General features: G+C 47.8%; 1 protein-coding gene across 7 annotated transcripts in view; it reads left to right on the forward strand.

Moving 5' to 3' along the window:
* The window catches only part of PTPN3 (protein tyrosine phosphatase non-receptor type 3), a 1,864,164-nt gene that overhangs the window by 137,828 nt on the left and 1,705,638 nt on the right, over positions 1 to 20,698 (forward strand). For 4 of the 7 annotated variants that reach the window (XM_086965368.1, XM_086965363.1, XM_086965366.1 and 1 more), the window contains exons 2-3: positions 75 to 130; positions 14,860 to 14,942. The gene's annotated coding sequence lies outside the window, so the exon portion shown is untranslated. The remainder of the gene's footprint in view (positions 1 to 74; positions 131 to 14,859; positions 14,943 to 20,698) is intronic. The other 3 variants (XM_086965369.1, XM_086965364.1, XM_086965367.1) reach the window with 1 other exon arrangement.

Consider the following 20,698-nt stretch of genomic DNA (forward strand, 5'->3'; position numbering starts at 1 on the left):
GATTGAAGTGAATAGATTACCCTTGTTAACTCTGTCCCATTTTAAAACCTAACTGTTCTTTCTTGCTAAAACAGGCTTTGGGACTACCTCCTCTACTATATTGATGAACCCTCCCCAACCCAATTCACAAGTAAGTGGGGCATGATTGCTAAAATCAGTGGGCTGTACCTGTATATATTAAACATTATGTATCAAATTGTCTCAGACAAAGATGTAATTAATTGTTGAACCCCCTACCTGCACTATCAAAGGTTTTGTCCATTAATCCAGTTTGTGGATTTATTCTGTTTTCAACCGCTAGACTCCATGTCATCAATAACCTCTTCAGGAGACTTCCATAGGGAGTGTGGTTAAAATGAATAATAGGGTCTCTATCATAGTCTTTAATCCACAAATCGGGGATTCAACTTTGAGTCAGCTGTTAATGTTAAAATCGTCCATCCAAATACTTTTCAGGGATTTAGTAAGCTGTTGGCTAATTTCATTGATTGTCCTATCAGCTTCTTCTGCCACTAATACCATATTGCTAAAAGTGTTACTGTAGTCATTTATTATCACTAAATCCCAATTACCATGCCTCTTACAAACCAGAGTAGGAAAATGAGGTAACTGTTTGAAGATGTTAAGACTGACAGTATTTGCTATCAATGCCAGTATGCCCCTTTTGCCATTCCAGCTCTGGATGGCAGTGCCGGAGTTTTGCATGATCGATAACCATCCAAAAAGATAGGCCCCACCTACCAAGTTTCTTGAAAGCAAATGATGTCAAATGTTGTGATTTCTTCTATCCACTCAATATTCTCTTTCTTGTTATTAAATCCTGCGATGTTCCATGCTATTAGCCTCCTCTCTCTTCTTCTTATTTACCCCACTATCTACTTGCCTATTGCTACCCTTATTTATCTCATTTCTTGCAGACATAGAGTCAGTCACAGCTTTCTAGGTGCTCCAGCGGGGCAAACTAATTACTAGTGTAGATTACAGACGCTCCTCTAGAAGTGGCACAATTGATGCAAGAACTAACAATATCCTCATTTTTTTTTTTTTTTATATTTTCATTTTTTTTCAAAGCACACAAATCCCACCCTTGTACACAACTAATTTCTACATGGGGCACATTCCTTATTACATTGCATTGATATTAGCTGCCCGCCTTCAAGTTAACATTCGTATCTTAATGACGCGATCAATCCTCTTCATCACCTGTTCGTATCATCATCAGTGAAGGCATGCCAAATCGTCCCACAGCACATTGTTCTTGAAACTTGGTGCCCCCTGCATATTCTTGCCCCTCCCCACTAACTCCCCCACCGGTGTGCTCCATGCACTATAAACAAGGATAATCAAACATCAACATTGTGCTAGGGTGTGCAGGTCTCCCATTACATGTGGTCCATTCTCCCTCACACGCTTTCTCCGCTCCTACGCCTTTGCTCCCTCATTTCGCCCCTGCTTATCTATACTCTGTATGCCCCAGCACATTCCTGAGGCGCCTCCAGTTAGTCAGTGTCCGAGTCCGGGAGCCTCATCAATGCCACCAGTGCTTCCCACGCCTGTGCAGTTTCCATCGCTTTTTCGTTATACGCTCTCCTGGCCTGTTGGAACCTGGCCATACTCTCACTAGCCGCCCAGCTCTCGAATTCAACCCTCCATCTCGCCACGCTAGGCCCCCATTAGGATTTTCACTGTCTTGTTAGTTCTTGTTTGGCCAACAGCCACATATCGATAAATTTGCTTGTGATCTTAGTGCGCGCTGTGTGCAGAAACCAGTGCAGTACGCATCCCCCCATGTCCGGCTCTATCTGCCTATCCATTGCTCCACATAGCACCTCGACCACCTCATCCCAATATGTTCCAAGCTGTGGGCAACTCCACATCATGTGTTGGAAGTCCACTGCCCTCATGTTACATCTTGGGCAGCACGCCGAGTCCTCGTGGAAATATTTAGTTATCTGCTCTAGGGTTAAATATGCCCTGATGACAATGTAAAAATGAATGAGTTGGAATCTGGCATTCCGCGTGCCTTTCCATGCCCTTTCCACAATCCTATTCCAGGTCGTTTCAGGTATCTCCTTACCTAAGTCAGTTTCCCACCTTTCACGAAATTGATTCAATGGCTGCTGTCCCTCTTTCACCATCTGCCTACCCAGGCACGTGACTGCCTTCACTGTCCCTGCTGCCATTATAACATATTGACATGTCAAGGACGTCTGCGGTTCCGATAACCCTTCTCCCCAGTATTTCTGGATCGCAGATAACCGAGCTGCATGTAGCGAAAAATCACCCCTAGGCAAACCGTATCTGTCCTGCAGTGCCTGAAAAGGCAAGAAGGCTCCCTCCCCATACAGGTCCCCGATCATTTGCAACCCCAGATCTTCCCACTCTGCTAGCGCTGGCCAGTCCCCTCCATGCGGAAAGGCCGTGCACATGCCCTGGGGTATTTCCGGTGCGTATAGACTACTAACCCCTCCTCTACGCTTGTATCTATTCCAGCATGCTCTAAGTACTTTCTCCTCATTCGCCAGCTTGGCACCCAGCAGCCTCTGCCTAAGTATAACAAACAACATAACATGCCGTGGTAACCATCGGTACTCCGGACCATCCGGTCCTCTAAACTCCCGGGCCACTGCCTGCGTAAGACACTGTAATTGGGCTGCTAAATAATACACTTCAAAGTCTGGGACCGCCCATCCACCCTCTGCTCTGGGCCTCATCATTGTGGTCCGCGCCACCCGCCGCCTGCCGCTCTCACATAGAAACCCCCCTACCATAGACCTGAGCGTCTGAAACACCGATCCCGCGATCCAGACCGGCAGTGTCCTGAAGTAATATAAAAGACGAGGCAGTGCCCCCATCTTCAGTAGCGCCACTCTGCCTGCCACGGAAAGTGGCAAAGTGCTCCAGAATGCCATACTCCCCTTAATCCCTCGCACTGCTCTGTTTACATTGCCCTCCTAATATATCCGCCTTCTCATGGTAGATGTTCGTTCCTAGACACTGAATGCAACAGTGCTCCCATCTTATTCCCTGTAGTCTAGCAGGCGTGCCCATGGTCCGGCTCATCGGGAAAAGACAAGTATTCTCCCAATTCACCCACAACCCCGATACTTCCCCAAACATCCGCAACAGCTCAGTCGCTCCCGCAGCTACTTCCCCAGGAGCAGCCAAAAACATCAATAGATAGTCAGCGTAAAGCGATATATAGTGTATTTCTCCTCGCAGCTCCATCCCAACATAGTGCCTCCCTGACCTGGCTAGCACTGCCAGTGGCTCAATCGCCAGTGCAAACAGGATGGGAGACAGCGAGCAGCCCTGGCGCGATCCTCGTCCCACCAAGCAAGGCGACAACACTGTCCCTCCCGTTCTAACCCAGGCCATCACTGAATTATATAATATTTGGGTCCACCTCACAAAGGCCTCCCCCAGCCCCAGCTTGCGCATCACCTGAAAGAGGTACGGTCATTCCAAACTATCAAATGCCTTCTCTAGGTCCACCGAAAGAATCACGGCTGTCTATGTGGGATCTCGGTGCCCCTCTGGAATCCGTAACAATCGTCTCACATTAATCGATGTGTTACGCTTAGTTATAAAACCCGATTGATCCCAATGCACTAATTGCGCCATATATGGGAGCAGGTGGGACGCCAGGATCTTACTCTGGATTTTGTAATCGGTCGTCAGCGTTGATAGAGGATGAAACGCTTTTATATCTGTAGCTTTCCTCCCAGGCTTCAGGAGAGGGATGATAATAGCCTCCCTGGATGTTGCAGGCAGACTCCCCACTGCATGTGCCTCCTTATAAACAACTTGCAGACGTGGAGCCAAACAGTCCACGTATTTGGAGTAGAATTCTATGGAAAGGCCATTCACCCCAGGCGTCTTGTTGCGGGCCATATGTTTAATCGCACTCCTAATCTCTCCTCCTACTGTGATCTCACTACCCAGCAAGTCTCCCTGCTCCTTGCTCAATCTCGGCAAGGTACTCCCCAATGCCATCAGCGTCCTTAGTCAGTTGGCTACTATAAAGCTCAGTGTAATATTCAAGAAACAGGCTATTAATCTCTGTTTGCGCGTGCACCATCTCTCCAGTGGGAGCCTTCAGGTCCAGTATCAGTGTTCCCCGAGGTATCGGATTAGCCAACCACGCCAACAAGGCGCCCAACTTGTCCCCCTCTGCATGCATCCGCATTCTATAATTCTTATAATCAAAGGAGCGCAGTCTCTCCACCTGCACCGCCACGACCTCTCTAGCTTCCGTTACTTCCCTCTGTACCCCAGGCTGCCTAAGGCGGTCCCTCTCTGCCTCTCTCAATTTGCTTTCCGCTTTCTCCAAGTCTTACAATAACGTTTTCCTCACTCCCACCGCCTTGCTAATGCAAATATCCATGGTCACTACCTTAAACGCGTCCCACTCGATCGCCACTGAAGTTGCTGTCCCCTCATTCTTCTCAAAGCATTGATCTGTGCCCCTCCCCAGCTCCTCACTAAAGACTGGATCTTTCAGCGTCTTCGGGCAGAGTCGCCAGGTTGGTATGATGGACCTCTCCCGGCTCCATTGTATTCTCACTAGTAGCGGGTTATGATCTGATATTGTCCTCGTTAAATATTCGCTGCCCATCACCTTGGAGTGGACATGTGGGTTACATAATATGGTATCTAGGCGCACATGCAAGTCGTGAAGTCCAGGGTAATATGAATTATCCCTTTCCTCCGGGTGTTGGGAACGCCACGTGCCAACCAGCCCCCAATTATTTTGCCATGCTCTCCGTACCTTTGAGGTCCTGTGTACTGGGGCACCCGAGAGCGGGGGTGGGCTCTATCTCTGTCCACGTCTGCTATGGTGTTGAAATCTCCCCCCAAAATCGTTGCGCCTGTTAAGTATGGGGCCAAGCTCCCCGACAATCTTTCAAAAAAGGAAGGCTGATCAACATTAGGGGCATACATACTACACAGAGCTACATCTACTCCATTTAACATCCCTGATACCGCTACAAACCGTCCCTCTGGGTCAATCAATTGCTGCGTTGCCTGAAAAGGAACCCCCCCCCCGCTCTAACCCACGCGAAGGCGCCCCTGGCAAAGGCCGAATAAGCTGTATAAAAAAGATTCCCTCTCCACCTCTTCTTCAGTGCTGCTCCCTCGGCCTTAATAATATGCGTTTCTTGAAGGAGTGCCACCTGCACCCCCCTACGTACCAGGTAAGCATGCACCTTGTGCCGTCTCTGCATAGTATGGAGCCCCCTTACATTCCAGGTGATACAATTCTTTAAAAAGCATTCAGTAGGTCACTCATGCTTTTTGGAGGAGAATCATCTACTTGATAAAGATCAGTTTGGTTTTCACCCAGGTCATGGGACCGAGACGGCTCTGGCCACTATGTTGGATAATCTGCGTTTGCGAGCCGACAACGGGAATGCTACTGTTCTAGTGCTTCTCGATATGTCGGCCGCATTCGATACGGTGAACCATCCCATTTTGCTGGAAAGGCTTAAGAGGATAGGAGTGAAAGGTCGGGCATTGCAATGGCTTCAATCTTATCTAGTAGGAAGACAGCAGGTGGTAACCCTAGCACCATTCTCCTCGAGTAAATCCCCAGTCATCCACGGGGTGCTGCAGGGATCTGCGATTAGTCCTAATCTCTTTAATGTTTATCTGCAGCCCCTGCTCCCCGTTATAAAGTCTTCTGGAGTCAGCCTAGTCAATTATGCCGACGACACACAATTGGCATTCTCTTTAGAAGGTGACCATGCTTTATCTCTAGACATGTTCCAGCAATGCATGCGGCGGACGACTGACTGGCTGAGAAGAAACTCTTTGCAATTTAATAGTGGAAAGACGGAGGTGGTGTACTGCTTCTCTGGTAGGATGCCTAGACAATTTCCACCTGAGTTTAGACTTACTCCAGAGGAGGAACCACTAACCCCGGCCAGTAAGGTACGTAATCTAGGGGTGCTGATTGATGACGATCTTCAGACGGAATCACAGGCAAATAAGACCGCCAGCGTATGCTTTGCCTTATTACGTATGTTACGTAAAATACTCCCTTTACTACCCAAAGAGTCACGCTCACTGGTGGTAAGAAGTACAGTGGGAAGCAGGCTGGACTATTGCAACTCCCTGTATTTGGGGTCCCCACAATATATTTTTCAGTGGTTGCAAAGATTCCAGTCTGCAGCAGCTAAACTGGCCCTTGGTAGGCAACAGAGCTCCTCCACAACTTTGGCTCTGAGAGAGCTACACTGGCTGCCTATAAGGGAAAGGGTTCACTTCAAGTCCCTTTGTCTGGTTTTTAGAGCGGTGCATGAGCTAGGTCCTGTCCCTCTGCAGGAAAGGTTTACATGGTATCAACCCATAAGGCAGCTTCGCTCTTCTAGTGCCGGCCTTCTGACGGTCCCTAGATTCAAACGGTCTAGGTTACGAGGAAGGGCATTTTGCGTGGTTGGTGCCCGTCTGTGGAATGAACTCCCCCAGAGCCTTAGATAACTCAACTCCCTGCTAGAGTTTCGCAGGAACCTAAAAACCTGGCCTAAGTCCCGGCTCTTTTATCTCTCTGTTGTGACCTGCTTCCACTCTGGTCATCTCTACTAGTCTGAAGCGCCAGGATACCCGTGGGGTGATAGTATGCGCTATACAAGCTCTAAAATCAATCAATCCATCAACATTTCAAATCATGTAGCGTTCCTGTTTGTCAAATCACCTCTTCCCTGCGCACATCCCCCATCTAAGAGCACACCGGTGCCCCTAACTCCCCCCAACCCCTTCCCATGCCCCCCCTACTCCCTCCCCCCAGAAAAGCCACTGCAACATTAGAACACATCCAAACTGCTACACAACTACCCCCCCCCCACATCCCTTGGGGGGCTACACCCACACAAACTTACGGGAGGTAAGCCCTGGGCTTCAGAGAGTTGGACACCTAATAGCCTGCCAACCTCCGCTCAACCCCCGTTATATTAAATCTGCCCCCTCCGGGGCTCCATCTCAGCGAGACATCTTACGCTCGCATTCCACAACCCCCACAGAAGTCCCCTGAACACAGTAAACGAGTCCCAGCCATCCTGGTCCTAATCCATCCTCCCCCTGGTCTCCCTCCCCATTGCCGAGTGCATTCCCCACGTCTAGCCAGAGTCTACATCACCCATCCACAATCTCGTCCGCTGTCCCGGCTGTCACATGAGGCAGGATCGAACTTCCAGCTTCCGACTGTTCATCTTCCTCTTCCACGGATCCCACTTCCGACTCCGTTCTCGCCGGCGGTGCACTCCTCCCTGCTTGAGAGATAGCCGCGACAGACTGCAGTGCGGCCATTCGCTCTGTTTCTGTCTGTGTCTCCGTCGGTATCTGGGCCGCCGGTTGACCTCGCCGATTACGCCTCAGTTTGCGCGGTCTTGGCCCCTCCGCTCCGCCTCTCACGCAGCTCCCTGCTTCTACAGTGCCCCCTTTATACATCTCCAGATAGTCCCAGGCCTCTTCTGGGCTATCATGAAAGGACATCTTGCCATCCACAGTGATCCTCAAGCGCGCCGAAAACGTCAGAGAGTATTGAATACCCTCATCCCGAAGTGCCATCTTGACTGCCACAAACACCCTGCGGCGCTCTAATCTTGAGCGTGTAATCTGGAAACAATGTCACCCTACTGTTGTCCACCATATACGGGCCTGTATACGGGCCCGCTGTCCTGGCTTTGTTCAACAGGAGATCCCTATCCTTGTAATGAAGCAGTCAGGGACCAGCATCCAGGCCGGAACTCTGTGCGCCCTCTCCAGAATAAAGAAAGATGACAGTCCTTCCTGCGCAACGGTCCCTTTTAGCCAGTCCTCCAAATACTCCACCATGCTGGTTTCCTCCACCCCTTCAAGCAGTCCCACCACCCGGATGTTGTTCTGGCGCTTCCTTCCTTTGGCATCCTCTGTCTGCCACTCCAGCGTCTGCACCCTACTTTGAAAATCAGCCATTTGCGCCATCATCGACTTCTGTGCCGGTTCCAGGACTTCTATGGCTGTCTCCGCTTGCTTGACCCGGTCAGTCAATTTAGCATGGTCCGCATGGAGTAGTCCCAAACCCTGTGTCACATGTGCAATATCCAGCTGCAAGGCCTCCCTAGTGTCCGTTATGGCCTTTAGTATTTGGTCAACCTGCTGCTGGAGCATCCCCTCCGAGCGTTGCTGTAGGCCCTCTTGTTCTTCCCCTGTAGTCCTGTCCTCTCCCTGCTCCATAGGCGCTCCAGCCTGCTCCCCATGTTCAAACTTGGCCCAAGAGTCGCACAACTTCCCGGCGGTCTTCTGTGTGTCGCAGCCACACTACAAGTTCTCACTGTGCTGCCACACCTCAGGTGGTCAAGTCCCCCTCTCTTCTTCTCTCCGCTCCCTCTTTCAGAGACCCCCACCTCGGTCGGGTCGTCTACCCGTATCAACCAAGCCTCGGTACTCCACTGTCCCAGTCTCTCTATCGAGCTGTTCTCCAATCAGGCAGCACAGGTTTGCTTCCCACTTTGGGGCCGACTCCAGCCCAGCCAACGCCAGCTCCTGCGTCCCTTTAGGTCAGACAGCAGTACAGGCTCCCACTCCTCTGGGTCAAAGCCAATGGGCCTCAACTCCGTACCAGTGCTCGCTCTCGCTTTGTCTGCAAAGTAGCTATTAACTGAGCCCGTCGTCTTAGTGTTCCATTTACTGCTCTCACCAGTCCATACGTACTCTTGTGGCCCTTTCCTGGTTAGCTCCTGCTCAAGTCCCCCATCAGTTGTTCCACACACGCCCACTCCCAGCCGCTGTTGATCTCTTCACCTTATCAGACCGTGCCCATTGGTCGCACAAGTTCCTGCGTGCCAGCCTCCCTGGCCAGTTGCACCTGCCGATGGACCCCCAAATAGGAGGAGGAGACCCCCAGCAGTCTTCTCCGGCACCTCACAATAACACGCTTCCTTCTGCCATCGGTGGTCCCGCTATATACTGGTTATCCTCTGGCTGTTCTTCTCCCCTCAGTTTGCCGCCAGCGCAGGTACTCTGTTGTTCACACCATTCTTGCAACCATACCGGTACTCTTCAGGCCGCCATCTGTTAAGAGCACCGCGTGGCCCCTGCCCTCTCCACCTGTGATCTTCCATTGCCTGCGTGCAGGCATGGAGGCAGCTCCAGGCTCCTTCTTACGTGCCCTCATACCGGGCTCGGCCACCCAGTTGTGAAGCCGCCCTCTGTGACTGACAACTGCCTGCCTGCTCTGTTATGCAGTCATCAATCCACCCCCTCAGCCAGCACCGGCCGTCCGCTCTGCCACCAGCCTCCTGGTGCCTTCCCAGTGCTCACCGCACACCGCTCCCCTCTCCTCAGGAGCCGCGGCAATCCAGCCTGGGTGGCGGGGCATCCACGGCCCTTTTAACACTGTGCTCCAGCCCCCCGCAAATCCGGACTTCTCCATGCCGAACTTGTGTCGTCCTCCGCGCCTCCTCTTTGTCGCTGATATCCCCTTCCGTCATATAGGAAGGTGAAGGAGGGGGAGGGGGTTGGGGCGCTGGGCACACCCAGAACCAGGTCACGCAATAGCGCTGCTCAGTCACCCAAACCACTGTCCCAGTCTGTGCCGCAGCGGTATTACCCCTTAGCTCCTCTCGCGGCTCTAGTCCACTGCCGCTGCCCGGCCTCTGCGGCTCGCTCCTGCCGCCAACCTGTGCCTCCACCATTACCGGTGACGTTCATTAATCACGGTCTAGACTGCGCGGTTGTTCCTGAGTCCCCTTGCAGTCCTCACCCTGGATCATCGGGTGGGGAGGGTCCGCTTCGCCGATGCTCCTCGATGGTGTACCCAGGACGACCTGCTCTCTCGGCCGCTCGGTCACGGAGCCCCGACCGCCATCTTGGGTTCGCCTTGCAGAGCAAGTTTCTCTCGGCGGAACCTCCGATCACGCCGCCTCCATACTCGCTCTCCCGGCAGTCTGTGCCTCCCGGCCCCCTTCTCTGCTAATCTTGGGGCTTGAGGGCTCCTCATAGTGTCCCTAGTCAGGATAAGCGACTGGGTCGGCGCGGAGCTCTCTGCTCACGCGTCCTCTCCCATCCGCCTTGTAGCCATGCCCCCAACTAACCATATCCTCATCTCGTGATTTCGGAGCCTAGAGATATCTTGGGGCTTATAAAAAACCCTAAAGGTAAGGCATATATCTGCGTGCTTTGTGGATGGCACTATAGGGAGTTGGCCCAACAAGTATCCTGCTAGGCTTGAGCTGTCAAAGTTAGGTACAATAGTGATTTATTTTGTAGTTGGACCCTCCCTGGGTATTCTCCTTGCCATAATAAGATGACCCTGGATGTTTGAGCCCATTCTAGCAAACTTAAGCCTACAACATGCTTTATCCTTTAATTGTTCTGTGCACTCTAGTTGTAACTGGCTTAAGTCCGGGACATTACTCATTATATTAACAAATGGACATGCTGCCCGTGGGAGGTTCAAGTATGAGATTTTTTCCCCTCCCACTTGCTGATAAACACTTGTGTCACTTACTCTCTCCCCCCTCTGTTCTAAACTACATTCTTCTTCCCGAAGGCAATGGGAATTCCCCCACATTTGGTGGAGGCCATTAGAGGCATTAGTAATATTGGAAGTTAACACATGGGACCCTACGATTTGGGTTTCCCCACCATTCTCAATAAATTCTGATACCCGCAGTTCGATATTTTGCAAACACTACAATGAACGTTGCACCATAGTTGAGAAAAGATATTTCAGTTTTTCATTGAGATGATCCAAGTTTAAAGCCGGAGGAGCCAATGATTGATTTTGGAAGTCCGATATGGATCCAGTTGTATGGGGCTTTCCTTGATCTTTTCGTTTTGGGGGGCTGTGGCTCTCTGGTTTCTCCCCATTTTCTATTTCCTAGAGGCTCTTTGGGAGATATTTCTGGGTTGGCGCTTATATCAAGACAAAGGGAGGATAAACCTGAAGAAACACCTTCATGAACAGTGATTGGAGGAGAGCTCTTGGGGCCATTGCTAATAACTCCACTCCCCCCTCTACCAAAGAAAGTCTCAGTTCTGTGAGTGCAATCTCGTTTAATATAACGTTTGTCGCCTTTACAAGAAAAGAGTCTACCTTAGAAATAGTTACCCCATCTGTATCCGGTTGTTTGGTCTTCTTTTTGCCCATGAGAGTTTTAAAATTGCCTTCTCATGATGACCAAATGGTAAGAGGGGTGCGTAGCCCAGCCTCCTCCGGGCTCCAACTGGCATGGAATGGCCCACCATGGACCCTGGTTTCGACGTCATGCTTAACTGCATGTTGCTGAGCTGCAGAGGATGATGGGGAGTGTCGTTTTTTCCACTGCGGTGCTGAAGTCCAGAGTGACACGGCTTTCCCCCCTCATGTAATGGCTACAAACACAGCAGGTCAGCTTCACGCTTGCCTTAAATGCAGGTTGCTGGGCTGCAGAGGATGATGGGAAGTATTGTCCCCCCCCCCCTCCCCCCACTGTCCATGGTGCGAAAATCCAGAGTGGGAAGTACAGAGTGGCACAGCTTTCTCCCCTCAAATAGTGGCCATTAGTCAGATATTTGCAAAATGTAACTAGCTCCTACGCCTGCTTTCAGCCACAAGACAGACTTGTTGATGTTGTGAGGATGAAGCTGAAGTTACCGCAAGAAAGAAGGTGGCGTACAGAGCAGTGTCATTCTTTTCAAACTGCGCGCATTTTTGTACTCTAAACTGGAGGAGGATCCAGGCTTTCTTGTAAACCTATTGTAGTTCAAATTGTTCATTGCTACATATAGAGGGTGATATGTGCTAAGGAGAGCTGATGCCATGAATACTAGTGAATGTGAGGAATATACCCTTGTTGTTCCTGAGCCTACAACACCTGGCAACATAATGGAGAAGGCAGTGTGAAAGATGGGTGTGCAAGTTATAAATGTAATTTAGGTGGTAGCTACAATTTACTGTGCAGATCCCATGGTGTTTCATGGTTTGTTATGCTTCCAGTTCATTTTCATGCCACTTCAGCAGTTGGGTCAGCCGCATTGTACATTTTCTTAGACTAGGCAGAGTCAGGAGGAGAGAGACAAGAGGCAGAGAACCACTAGGATGGCCTGCATTGCAGGTAGAGGTAGCCCAGTTCAGCTGCTACATAGAACCATCACAACCACAGGGGTAGAAGGGTGCTGTTGTGTGTATGTATATATTCACAACAAAAATGGGGTAATGAGGCATGGCCCTGTAATTTACATGCAAAAACCACAGGTGAGGGACAGAATGCAGAACAATGTCATAAATTCACCCCTGTACAGAGATCTGGGCCTAAATCCATCGTTTTTTTGCACTACACACCACCCCAGTTCAGAGATGGCCATATGCAAATCAGTCTGACCCTGTGCCTCATGGGAACAGTCCAGCCCGAACTGCCAAGCCATGCCTTCCCTGGACCGGAAACAAGCTTCGGAGGACCGATTTCTGGCATTCCAGCCGTCTTCAGCCCGGCTTGCTTGAATCCAGTGGTGTGGAGTGCATGGGACTCCCGTCTGAGCATACCCATCCCAATCGGGGTGACAATTGTTCCCATGGGGCACAGGGTCAAGACTGATTTGCATATGGCTGGGTTCAAACTGGAATGGCATGGTGAGCAAAAAAACGATGGATTTAGGCCCAGATCTCTGTACTGGGGTGAATGTATGACATTGTTCTGCATTCTGTCCATCACCTGTTGTTTTTTGCATTTGTCACCCCGAGTGAGACGGGTATGCTCAGACGTGAGTCCCGTGCTCTCCATGCCACTGGAATCAAGCTATCCAGGCTGATGAGGGCTGAAAGCCCGAAACCGGTCCTTGGATGCTTGTTTCCAGTCTAGGGAGGACCTGGCTTTGCAGTTCGGGCTGGACTGTTCCCATGGGGCACAGGGTCAGACTGATTTGCATATGGCCATGTCTGAACTGGGGTGGTGTGGATTGCAAAAAAACGATGGATTTAGGCCCAGATCTCTACTGGGGTGAATGTATGACATTGTTCTGTATTCTGTCCATCACCTGTTGTTTTTTGCACCTGTAATTTATATGGCAACATGCACAAGGCAAGTGATGCTGTTATATTAGTGAATTGATGATGCATGAACAAGAATGAAAGTTGATGATCTGAGCAGCTGCTGTGCAGCTTTTTATAGAAAGAAATACTAGACTCCTGCATAAATACACATTCTGATTGAGAAAATCAGGGCTGCCATTCTGAGCTGAAACTGCACAATACTTAAAGGCCCAGATTTCACCATCTTCTAGGCCGAAGGAGACCAATATTTGAGGAAGGGATTGCACCCCAAGCCCCCCATACACCCAAAGGCTGATGAGCACTAGTTTGGTGACCCATAGTTACGTCTTGGCTCAAACCCTATCGAGACTGGCATCCTACACATATGTGGATGGGAGTCCATGTACTTGGTAGGTTGCTGCCCCCCTGACAGGACAAGATGGAAGTGGCTTATCTTAACTTACACTTCTGTCTAATCCTTTGAATCTCTTCCTCGTTCCTTCCCATTCTCTTCCCTCATCTGGTCAACTCTGCTTCCACCACCAGCAAGAGTCCTTTGTTCCAAACAGTAATAGCCACACTTGTGCCATGTTTCATTGTAAATAACTTCAGACTCAGCCCCTTTGAATGCAAACTCCAGCCAGCAAGGTTAGATGAATGTGTGTGCGGGACACTACAGTTTGCTTCTGCCCCTGGGAAAGGAGCCTGTGCCTGCCTTGTTCATCCAAGTACGCTGGTCTTACCAACTCGTAACTTCACACACACGTAACTTTGAAAATGAATGGACCATGTTGCTATCCGGGGTGTTCATGAATAAGCATAAAATGTTCACCTGAGTGAATCAAAACTTGAAGTACTAAAATACAAATCTTATTTTAAAATGAGAATGCTTAAAGGGAAGTGATGGTATAGCTCTTCAAAGTAAGGGTACTGTTGAAGTAATTGTATGGACGTAAATGTCTGATCATGTGAATGGGGGAAAAGTAAAGGTTGGACACCTCGATAAGCAAATGTCATGATGCTTATGCTCAACCTTCAAATGGCTAGCAGAGAGCTAGTCCATTTCAGGCTGAATAATTTTAGCATTATAAAAATGACACCGAACCTTACAGGATTCAAAAGTAGGAAATACCAGGAGGCATAGGCACATGACGTCAATTGCTAAATTCTAAAGATAAAAGGAAATTATTATGGACTAGGAACTATATAAATCACAATTGGAAAGAAAGTCCAAAAAGAAAGTGCCATGGCTAGTATACCTTTTCCATTTCGGAGAAATTGTGAATAAATTATATGCTGCTATAGGGGATGCCCCTCCTAAAGACCTGAGCACCTTCTTATTCGGTTGCAGTGATCAACAACATAATTCCTCTATTCAGCAAGAGGGCGCCTCAACACTCACGCTGGTAGCTGCTAAGCGGATAATAGTGGGCAAATGGGAAACAGCTCAAACCTTGCTGAATAATCTGGTGTCAGATTTGAGATGTTTTGTCTAAGAGGTCACATGGTCACATCTTGTATCATAATTTCCAAAGGCCCTGCTTGATTATCTGAGGGAGTGCATTGCTGATGATGAAGGATTACAGAATCTTTTCCTCAGTTCAGTAATTGTGTGAAAATGAATGAAAAGGGAGGGGCAAGAAGAAGAAGAAAAAATCTACATTGGTTTTCATTGTTTTTGTATTATGTCTCTATCACCCATGTTTATTTTTGGGAAAGGTCGCAAATAGAAAGCAAGATCATTAATCTGCATTTGGTTCGGTAAACGTTCTGTGTTTTTATACATTCAAAATATTGAATTTTATTTTTTTAACAAATTAAACTCCTTTGACACCTAAAACTGGAATTGTTTATTTTCTTTGAAGAACTTTGTGGGAGAGGTCAAACTGCTTTAGGCAATGTTGACGGAAGACTGGTTTCGATTGCATTAAGGAGTGCCGAAGTTAAGGTAAGTAAAACCCCAAATATGTGTTGTTAATTTTATTAAACATTTGTCTGTTTAGTTGTTATTACCTTTTTTAAATGATTACACGCGTTTCTCCACTTGGTTCATACCTTCAGGACTGTGCTTGATCGCCCTTGGTCCTGCTAGCAAGGGGGCTTGCTTGTTCATGCTACATACCTATTAGATGTAATTGTGACATGGAAAGATATATAGGGACCATATCACTACAGACCTTATAAGCAGAAGCCAGAGGCTAGTAGTTTCCTTCGTGGTCACATGGGCCACAGTAATCCTGAACTTCGATAGAGGTGTTGAACATGAATTCATGTTTAGACAAAAGGCTTCAAAAGTAATAAGCATTAGTTTGGCACGGTAAAGGTGCCTGCAGAGGTGGGTCTGAAAAGGGAACCACTTTTAAACACCAAAGATTCGCTTCCCAAAATACCTAAATCCGTAGCGAAGACATTTGAAAAGGCTTATATTGAGAAACAGCTTTTCATGAATGTGCAATATATAAATCATAGCGTTTACTACATTCATTTTTCAGTCATTCCATTATTGCAAAGTTCTGTGTCATGCTACACACTGAAAGTATCTTGCCTAATACACTGGTTGCTATCAGCCCTTATCTTGTTTGTTCTACACTTTCTTCATACTAACAGAAACAACTGTTTCTTTGGCACATATATATATATATATATTTTTTTACACAAGCATTCTCTTACTCGCTCTCCACCCTACCTATGAGGCAGTCGTTCCAATCTCACTCACAGATGTGTTCCCTGCTTAAACTTCTCAAAGGCTATCCAGTTGCTCCCGGCAGGGAAAACACTGGGCTCCAGTGTTTACCCACTCAAGTCAAGTAGTTTATTTGCATAGTTAATTAAAACCGTTGCAATACAAAAAATATATTTGATTAAAACTAACACGTACATATATAAAACTCTTGTTTCTAAAAACCACTGAAAGTTTTTTAAAAATACTCTTACTGACTGGCCCCATTATTGATAGGAACGTACTCTGAGACCGTCGAGCCTGGGGAGCTACCCCACGATCTCCGCGGGGCCATTGTCTCTAATTCTAAAGCCTGGGAAGCCGCTGGACGAATGCGTGTCATGCAGACCCATTTCCCTCCGGGATCAAGAACAGGATTTATTACTGAGCTAAGATCCATTCTGGAATCATATGCTCTTGACAGCTCTTTTACTGTCCTTGGAGATTTTAATTTTCATTTTGATAACCCAGATGACAAGGATACTGCCACGTTCCTTGGGGATATGACTACGTTTGGTCTATCTCTTATGGTTAAATCTCCCACACATGATAGGGGCCATACCCTGGATGGCATATTTTCCAATTCCAACGACCTTTCTGTAACCCAAACCTTTCCGGTCACTTGGTCAGACCATTATGTGATCATGGCATCACTCAACCCTCATCAATCTGCTGTCCCTGCGAAAATCACCAATACGAATCAAACTTTAAAGGCATGGAATGATATAGATAGCCTCAATTTTAAAACCTCCCTAGTAGCTTCCATGCCTTCCTTTTCACAGGACCCTAACACAGCCACTTCCCAATTTTATGACTGGGTTGATGCAGCTGCATCCTCGCTGGTTCCCACCAAGCAAATATCCCGGAATAGATCCACCCCCTCAGCCCCCTGGTATTCAGCTGCCTTAAGACAGCAGAAACAACGATGCAGACAATATGAAAGGCTTTGGCGGAAAGTTTATGCTGAAGATGCCAAAATAAAATATAAGGAAACAGTGGCTAAATACAAACAAATGATTGATGAAGCCAAGAAAACATTTTTCAGTCATAAAATTGAAGCCGCTAAAAACTCACATAAAATCTTGTATGAGACTGCAAAACAACTAGCCGGTCATTCCCCTAACTTGACCCCACCCCCATCGCAACTTCTTTGTGACACATTGGCCAAGTTTTTCTTCAGCAAAGTTAATGACATATATGCTGCATTTGCCACCAAAATTAATAAATCTTCTGAGGGCATACTCAATACACAGGCAGGTCCTATGCTTACTCAATTTGTCGAAATTTCTGAAGCTCAGGCAAGGGACATAATAATTACTATCAGATCAGGTTCAGCACTTGATCCCTGCCCTTTTAAAGTTCTAGTGCCAGTCTTAGAGGAAATTACCCCGGCCATAACCTCCATATGCAATGCCATGTTTAATACAGGTATTTACCCTGATAGTTTAAAAAGAACCATTATAAAACCTCTGTTGAAGAAACCACATTTGGACAAGGACGAACCCAAAAGCTATCGACCTATAGCCAACCTACCGGTCCTGGCCAAAATAGCTGAAAAAGCTATGAATAAACAACTATCTGCGTTTCTGGAACAACACCAGCTACTTGACGAAACACAGTTTGGGTTCCGCCAGTGTCATGGGACCGAGACAGCTCTAATTAAAGCAGCTGATGACATCAGACCCATCCGTGACACTGGGGGTACAGCAGTTCTGATACTGCTTGATCTGTCTGCAGCCTTCGACACGGTCGATCATACCACCTTGATTGACCGTGTCGAGGGCTTGGGCATACAAGGGATGGCCAGCAAACTTCTGGCTTCCTTTCTAGCTGACAGAACTCAGGTGGTTACAACCGGACCATTTCAATCGTCCACTATGTCACTGCCATGTGGAGTACCTCAAGGCTCATCCCTAAGCCCGACAATTTTTAACATCTACGTGTCGGGCTTAGCCAGTGTAATTCGGGCTTATGGGATGAGCCTCGCGTCCTATGCTGACGATACCCAGCTGGTTCTAGCCATTAAGAACAATGGTCATAAAGTGGCAGGTGATCTTAGGGCTGGCATGACGGCAATAGGAAATTGTATGGCCTCTAATTGTCTAAAGTTAAACTCAGATAAAACAGAGGTAGTAATCTTTGGACAATTAACACCTGAGTGGTCATCTAACTGGTGGCCTTCCTCTTTAGGCTCCCCCCCTGAGCCTGTCAGCAAAGTGAGGAATTTGGGAGTCATCTTTGATGACCGACTCACGTTCCATCCACATGCCAATCAGATTACTTCTTCAGCCTTTTATAAGCTGAAGCTAATCAAAAAAATCCTCCCATTCCTTCCAGATAAAGCCGGAAAAACTCTTGTCACATCCCTTGTGCTGTCCACCTTGGACTACTGCAATGCCCTGTTTCTCAGTGCACAGGAAGGAGTCTTGAATAAATTACAATCAATACAAAACTCTGCTGCGAGGCTTTTGGGAAATATCCCTAAACATCAATCTGCCTCTAAGACCATCAAAGAGTTGCACTGGTTATCCATCAGAAACAGGATAAAGTTCAAGACCCTGTGCATTGTGTATAAAGCATTGCACAACCGAGGACCAGCACATCTTGTCCGCTATTTGACCCCTTATCGTCCGCCTAGAACACTACGGTCATCTTGTTCAGGAGATCTTGTTATACCCCGGACAAAAACGGTCTCATGGGGCGACAGAAGATTCCTGGTTTCAGCCCCCAAGCTGTGGAACACTCTGCCATCAACGATTAAAGCCAGTCCATCTTTGTGGTCCTTTCGGAAACAACTTAAGACCTGGCTCTTTAATCAGTAAACCATCCATCATTTCCTAGGGTAAACACTCAGACACTTAGCGCCGAGACGCCCTTGGGCCATTGTATGCGCTCTACAAATATCATAAATAAATAAATAAATAAATAAACTTGGAGTTGAAACTCCTTGCGAAGATACTGCCCAGCAGGGGACTTTACCTTAGCCGAACAGTGATACATCCAGACCAAAATGAGTTTATGCCAGAACGTAGCACTCAGCATTGCCTGCGGCACTTCCACACTGCAAAGGCACGGTTGGTGAGGTTGGGGGAACCACTGATTTAGAGAAAGCTTTCGATTCTGTATGATGACACTTCAGCTACTATATATCTATACTCCATTCTAAGCCATGGGTGAGAGTTCAAGTTAATGGGGAGCTATCACCGAAGTAAGCCATTGAGCCAGGTATCCAATAAAGATGTGCCCTGTCACCCATCTCTTTCTCCCTTGTGATTGAACCACTGGTGGAACGGATTAGACCGGATACCCAGCTCAGTGGTTTTAGATGGCTGGGAGCACTGAGGACAAACTTTAGTTGTATGCTGACGACATCCTGGTCTAGATCAGCGACCTGGAGTCTTCTCAGCCCTGTTTGATGCTAATACTACAAGTATTTGCTGACGGGTCAATATTGACACTCAACTTTACCAAATCCATGTACATTCCATTAACTGGGGTACATGACGATATTCACACACACCAATCTAAACTGGGATGATTACCACCTTAAATACCTGGGCATGTAGAAAACACACACCAGAGAGAGGGCATGGGACATGAATGTTGCGCTACTAGTCTCTGGAATGAGACAAGACATGGATATTACCATAGAAAGCAGGACAACATTATTTAAACTGATAGCCCTTCCCTGACTGCTATACACTCTGCAAAAACTATCCATATAACATCCCCCCACATTCCTTCACTCCCTGCGGTCAGCAATTGTGAAGGTTCTTGTAGCAGGGGGCAGCCACGTATTGTACACCACAAGTGTGCATATGTCCGATATGATGGGGGCATAGGAATTCCAGACATTCAATTAAACTAATGGGCTAGTCATATTGTGCTGATCAATTACTGGGTGTTCGCTGACTGCGTAGACCCGGCAATAACCTCAGAGCTTTGTTCCCTTGAACACCATGAAGTGCTCAATTGGCTTTATGGGACCATTGCCACGCTGACCACCCCCGGCAACATCAACTTCACTGTCCTGCTGGCATCAGACACTGAGATGGATTATGTGGCATGGGGTGGCAACTAAATGAATATCACTGTGGCTTGGGAACTGGCTCAGGCACACGGACGCCTTGCAAGGCTTCTGCACGTGGAACAGTATTAGCATCTTCAAACTAGGTGATATATGGGCAGGCAGCTCAATGTAAATTTTTCTGTATCTCAAAGACATACGAACTGCATATAATGCAATTATATTGTTACTTACAAATACACCACGCGCTTGACAAACACCAAGTAAATCAAGAGGCCCTTCTGAAACCTAATCCACTAGTGGCACACATCACAATGTCAAAACACACAAGATGATGGACTGAATGTTGCACAATGGAAACACATTTACCCCCAGTCACAGATCTGGGTTTAATCCATCGTTATTTTGCTCACCAAGCCACCCCAGTTCAGACATGGCCATATGCAAATCAGTCTTGACCCTGTGCCTCATGGGAACAGTCCAGACCGAACTGCCAAGCCATGTCTTCACTGGACCGGAATCAAGCATCCTAGGACCGGTTTCTGGCTATCAGCCGCCTTCAGCCAGGATAGCTTGACTCCAGTGGCATAGTGAGCAAAAGACCCACGTCTGGGCATACCCTTCCCATATAGGGTGAACAGCAAAACACACAAGATGATGTACGGAATGTTGCACAATGGCAAAACATTCACCCCCAGTCACAGATCTGGGTTTAATCCATCGTTATTTTGCTCATTCCGTCCATCACCTTGTATGTTTTACACATCACAATGTCTCAGATAGGAAAAAATGGGATCTCCAAGATATGTCGCACATTAATAAACAATACCCCAGACTCATTAGTAGCATCGAGAGAGCGCTGGGAGCAGGTTGTGGGCCCATTTGAGGACGAGGAGTGGGTGGAGGCACGGATTGCCCCCAGATTACTGGCGGTCTCCATGAGGAAGCAGCTAATTCA

The sequence above is a fragment of the Lissotriton vulgaris genome, chromosome 4_1 (assembly GCF_964263255.1).
Source record: "Lissotriton vulgaris chromosome 4_1, aLisVul1.2, whole genome shotgun sequence".
NCBI classification, from domain to species: Eukaryota; Metazoa; Chordata; class Amphibia; order Caudata; family Salamandridae; genus Lissotriton; species Lissotriton vulgaris.